Genomic DNA, 5,684 nt, shown 5'->3' on the forward strand with positions numbered 1-5,684 from the left:
GACGTTTCTCATTTAAGTATATATGAACATGTCTAGACATGCAACTATAAGCATAATAATACGTACATAACGCAAAACATACAAATCTGCACACATACATACATACAAAAATACCCTGCTGACGTTGTTGAAATTCCAGTGAAGGAGCCTTGGATCTAAGTTACAAAAAAGTTCCTTCTATATTGGTGACAAACATTGAATTAAAACTGAATGACATACATAAAAAATACCCTGTTGATATTGAAATTCCAGTGAAAGAGCCTTCAATCTAGGTTAGAAACCGGCTCTTTCTCTATTGGCATGAAATCCTGAGATTAAACTAAATAATGACATACATACATACCAAGATGGCGGCGTCATCACCAGACTTGCAGTCGTAGCGAGGCGTTGAAAAAATATAGTTTTGAACGTTTCCTTCTACATTTATTGCGACTCCCCCAGCCTAAATAAGTAACTGCTTTATTTCTCCCATTATAAATAAGAGAAATACCTTTTACTCACCATCATAGCGTTATTCAGTCTGGATTTTAAAGATATACCTCATACCATATGGAATTTCGCTAACACGATTATGGCTGAAACTAACACCACCCATCACCACTGAGGAAAACAGCACTACAACACCAGTAAGCTATCTAAGAAGACGTAAGTTCTCAGGTTTAAATTCTGACATTGTTTTCGTTTTATACATTCCATGGATGGTGCTTTGTATCTTTGTTAACTAACGCCTTCTTCAGAGGAAGGATTTAGATGAGTGAAAGCAGACCACACAAACACACACACACACACACACACACACACACACACACACACACACAAGCTTATGTATAAATATCACAGTAGTAAAGTTAAATATGTGGTCATAGAATGATCAATGGTTTCGCATTCACACAGGCTGTAGCCACGCGGACGACTCATCAGACTCTAGTCCGGAGGCAAATTTAACTCTTCACCTCTGGGAGGTAGATATGTGTTATAGTCATTGGTCATTTAGTCATTAAAGAATAAATAATCCTGTGTCCCTGAGGACTTGTTATCTCCCCTAGGCCAGCTATTTGTAGGGTGGGAACGATAACGTCTATGACCATGTATTAACTTTATTGCTTTAATACTTTACTGCTTTATACTTATACATATATATATATATAAGTATGCCGATTGGAATGTGCGTCTTTGTATTTGTCCCCAACAGAGCGCTTGACAGCCGGTATTGATTTCTGTATGTTCCCGTAAATATGCAGTTCGGCAAAAAGAACTTGATCGAGCATGTACCAGGGTTACGAATAGATATTGTGATCATTGTTTTGCTTAAACCCTTCGAAACATTGCCCTGTCCTGGTAGTTGTTCAAAGAGTGAAACAAGTAAAAGATAATAGATATACATACGTGCATACATATATAAATATACATGTATGTATATGTATACATAAGCATATATAAAAAATTATAAATTCATATTTATGTATATATATATGTATATATATATATGTATGTATGTATATATGTATGTATATATATACATACATACATACATACATATACCTATCTATCTATCTATCTATCTATCTATCTATCTATCTATCTATCTATCTATATCTATATCTATATATATATATGACTAGATTTTTTTGTTGAAACCTGAAGCTGAGAGTTTGTCTGCAGACTTGAGATGTTTTATCGAAATTTGTTTTCATGATATATATTGTTTATATAATCTTTGTATTAGATAGTCGATATTATATGAAACATAATATTGATTACTTACACAGGTAAAAATTGATGCTTATTTTTGTGTTTTCGTATTGCGCTGTCTATTAAGTCTACTCTGGTAATTTGCTGGTATTTTAGTTACTCATCAGGTAAAAATAAACAAAGACGACCTCGGTGGGATTATAGCATTAGTAACATTGATTTGTTAGATTGGTATGGTGCTGCATTTTATGTGTGGTTATCGTTTAGTAAACCTACCCCCGCACTTATTTTGGCACAAGGCCACCAATTTCGGGGATGGTTGTAAGTTTAATACATCGACCTCAGTGCTCAGCTAGTAATCTATTTTTATCGGCCCCGAAAGGATAAAAGGCAAAGTCTACCTCAGCGGAATTTAAACTGAGAACATAAAGACGGTCGAAATACCGCTAAGCATTTTTTCCAGCGTGATAACAATTCCACCAGCTCACCGCCTTCAGAAACGCTTATAATATTAAATTCAGAAGAATGAAACTCAAATTACGTTTTGGTAAGTTTGCAACACTAGTTATGTTGATCTCTGTAATTGTTGCCAAACACACAGTACGATATGAAGAGTAGAGTCAATCTGAGTAATTGACTCGTCCCAGAGGAATGCGATGCAAAGCTGATCTCAGCGGTAATTGATCTCAGAACATAAAGAGGCGTATGTGTATTCAGCAACGCATTTTATCAGACGCTCTGATCTTATCAAACCGCTGCCACCACCACCACTACATAATCCTTTCTTCTTCTTCTTCTTCTTCTTCTTCTTCTTCTTCTTCTTCTTCTTCTTCTTCTTCTTCTTCTTCTTCTTCTTCTTCTTCTTCTTCTTCTTCTTCTTCTTCTTCTTCTTCTTCTTCTGCTTTCATCTCCGTTTCCTACTACTAACACCTTTGTCGTTCACCTTCGAGGTCGAATTTTAAGTTCTTCCTCTCATCGCCGCTACTTAGAACAAACAGTTTCGGTAATGTCTTGTGATTTTCCTGTCATGAAGACTGGTATGTTCATGGTGATCCTACTCGACCGCATGTCACCGAATGCTGAATCTGCACCGTTGGCTTTTCGATATTGCACCGGAAAGGTTACTACTTACAGGGGGGCTTTTGCTAGATCATCATCGATGTTAATAAAAATTATATACAAGTGTATCTCTTAGTATTCAGACTCACACTTTCAGCCCACCTTCTGTATTACATTTGATACATATAGTGCTATATGTACTTTCAATAACAATGCAGGCTATTCTATTCAAAATACTTCTATGCCTGTTCCTAAGTCATTTCTGGACAGAATGAAATAAACTCTGCTTTGCAAGACATAAGTAAAGCACGTCTTCTCTTTCAGAGCCTGTTTAAGAGTGTGGGCGATGGCTGGCCTCACTTTATTATTGAGAATAATACTGAGCTTTTCATCTTTCAGGAAAGTGTTTCATATCGAGTGTTTCCGTTTGAAAAGATACCCTGTTTGAAAGATTCCGAGCAAAGGGGAATTGTTTCGATGTTTGTATCTACACACGAAGTAATATGTGTGTGCATACTGTTCTTCTTCATGTTTATGATAACTGCATTTCTGCTGGGTGTGATCAAAAGGTCTGTAGGTGATACGAGATAAAATCTGGAATTTTTCCGAGAAATAAAACACAAACGTATTCTTCTATTTTGTAAGCCCTGTAGGGGATAATGCCAGACTGTCGAAAGTTACCTGCATGCAAATAATTTGGAGAAACATTTCTATTTGACTTAGAAAATATATTACATCAGAAAAGGACTAGCAAACGACGCCGTATCCTTCGTCAGGAAACAAGAAACAAGAAAATCGTACAATACTTTTTGCGTTCACTGGCGTGTTTCTTGGCTGCTTATGAACTGTTGCTGGTTTCTTTAACAAATGTTTTTTTTACATGTATAGGTTGTTAGACTATAGCACAACTCCCGAATCTGGAGGGCCGATATGTATACTTAAGTCTGACTCCTACTCTTCGACCAAACCAGCAAGGTTGAACCTACTAGTGGAACACGTCCCCCACTGGCACATGCTCTAGGGATCATAAGAGTAGGCAAGCTTCCCCCCCACGTCAAGGACACACACAGAGGGAGGATATATATATCTACAGTATATATGTATTTTTTTTTTCTTTTTCTTTTACTTTTACTTCTTTCAGTAATTTGACTGCGACCATGCTGGAGCACCCTCTTTAGTTGAACAAATCGACCCCAGGTATTATTCTTTGAAGGCTTAATACTTATTCTATCGGGCACTTTTGCCGAACCGTTATGTTACGAGGACGTAAACACACCAACGTCGGTTGTCAAGTGATAGCGTGTACCCAATTATTCATACCGAAATGCTAGTTATTGCATGGCAATCTCGCAATTGAGTGTTATATATGAGCGGGGGTAAAAAGTGGTTTACCCTTGATTTATACGGCAAATAAGGAAGTGGAGAGAATATAAAATCGACAGACCTCTTGGCAGAAACGGCCGTAAGGAACTGACACCTACTGAAAGTCTGCTCATTTGCTCATTTCTGTGCTACTAATATATGTGTATATACTCATCTAATACATTGGAATAACTAGACATACTAGAATGTTTACCGGTTGTTGTCTGTCGATTTTGTATCCTCTCCACTTTCTTATAAAAAGACATTTCAGTAGTGGTTTCGATCCATGAGATCTTTTGAACAGTAAATATGGATAATAAATTTCCGAAAAATTAAATTTTGGCAAATTTAAACGAAAAACCTTTTTAAAAACATATTTCTATAGTATTCAAATACCAGGGGAATTTTTCTTGTTTCTGTCTGTCTGTCTTTGTTTCACTTGTTAACTCTTGTTGGTTCGAGGTCATATATATATATATACATATATACGACGGACTTCTTTCAGTTTCCGTCAACCGGATCTGCTCACAAGGCCTTGGTCACTCCGAGGTTACAATACCAAACGTTTACCCAAAGTGCCACGCAGTGAGACTGAATCCGGAACCATGTGGTTGGGAAGCAATCATCTGTGTGATTCTGTATACATAGACAGACACCCACGCACAAACACACACTCACACATATATAATGTGTATGTATGCATGGATAGATGGATGGACAGACGGTTGAATGGATCAAAATTGATCCTTCAGAAGAACGTGATTATTTTCCTCTCTATCTTTCATTGATCCCACTAAACGGATATATCATGGACAAACAGAAATCTGATACAAAAAAACCTTAATAGGTACATTAACTTTAGATAATATCAACAATGAATTCATAATTAATTTTACCCCGACCGATGTTCCGAAAAAGAAAAATCGTACGAGCTACACGCAGCTATTCTAAGTGTAAATTCTATTTATCACGTATATCAGAAATGTAGTAAATTTCTCATCGAAATCAACAAGTACTTTATATCACAAAATGCTCTCTTCAGCGTACATGTGCATGGAGTTATATATATATATATCGGATTTCTAAACGAATTCCGTTTTGTGTACTCTTTTTAATTACGAGCAAAGTTTTTCTCGTATATCTGAAACTCCAACGACTGCACGTATTTTGCGGAATCTATGCATGTATCTCAGATTGTTCTTTTTCTTTTTTGCGGATGATTGATGTCAGGTTCCAGTGTCGGTATTCGTGCATATGTATGAGCACGTGCGCAGCCCATCGTACCCAACGACCTAATGCGTTCGGAACTTGCGCGCACGCGCTCAACATTTGCATCTTGAAGTCACTTTATCAAATGGAAACGTGAGACGGATTCGATCTAAAAACAAAGGAGGAGCAATAAAAACTAAATTACAGCTAAAATAATAATTAAATAGAGAAATAAATAGTCAAGAAATATGTTCTCATATGGAAGACTGACGGGGAACCATCTTTCTCTCTCTCTCTCTCTCTCTCTCTCTCTCTCTCTCTCTCCCACTCGCCCTCTCTCTCTCTTTATATATACATGTATA

Source organism: Octopus bimaculoides, chromosome 1 (genome assembly GCF_001194135.2).
Source record: "Octopus bimaculoides isolate UCB-OBI-ISO-001 chromosome 1, ASM119413v2, whole genome shotgun sequence".
Taxonomy (NCBI): Eukaryota; Metazoa; Mollusca; class Cephalopoda; order Octopoda; family Octopodidae; genus Octopus; species Octopus bimaculoides.